Source organism: Euprymna scolopes, chromosome 18 (assembly GCF_053919585.1).
Source record: "Euprymna scolopes isolate OS-2025 chromosome 18, ASM5391958v1, whole genome shotgun sequence".
NCBI lineage: Eukaryota > Metazoa > Mollusca > Cephalopoda > Sepiida > Sepiolidae > Euprymna > Euprymna scolopes.
Window position 1 is genome coordinate 6466521 of NC_136499.1, and position 828 is coordinate 6467348.

Here is an 828-nt window from a genome sequence, read left to right on the forward strand (position 1 = left end):
TATATTTTTGATCATCAGAAAATAGGCACCAGATTTTCCAATTCGGATACCGATTCTGATACTGCAAAATGTTCCGATTTTTTTATTCCTGATTCCGATTAATCGTCCCAACACACAAAAACATATATATATTTACTAGCAAAAGTACCCGTCGTTGACTGGGTTAAAAAACAGCCTACAGAAAATGGACTCTGATTTATGAAAGCATGATAGTTTATGAAAAGGAAGGGTTGTAAAGAGATAGCTTCGAATTTGAGGTATCAAATCCAAAGCAAAATATGATGAAAGTAAAAATAAAATAGATAAACCCCATAATTTATTATACCATACCTATTCACACTGAAACACTTATCACAATATTCTGTCGATCTATATAAAAAAAACCTTGTTAAACTTTGTGACATATTTCCATTCTATGGAGGTCAGGTGCGAACGAACACCCCATAATTTTATTATACCATATTTCTTCAAACTGAAACATAATTATCAAAGTATACTTACACAGATAGATATGAAAAGTGTTTATTAAAGTTTGTACTTATTTCCATTCTATGGAGACCAGGCGCGAACGCAGACCCCACAATTTTATTATACCATCCCTATAGTTAAAACATACTTATCAAAGTATTATTATGTACATCTATATCAAAAACAATTGTAAACGTTTTTTTTTATTTTTTATTTTTTTATTTCCATACTTTGTGGACCAGGCACGAATGCAGACCCCACAATTTTAATGAATCACCATTCTGCCAGATCAAACATACCCATTCCTGTGTCTCGATACATCTTCTATCATTATATGTAATCGGTTTTTTAAAATAGTCA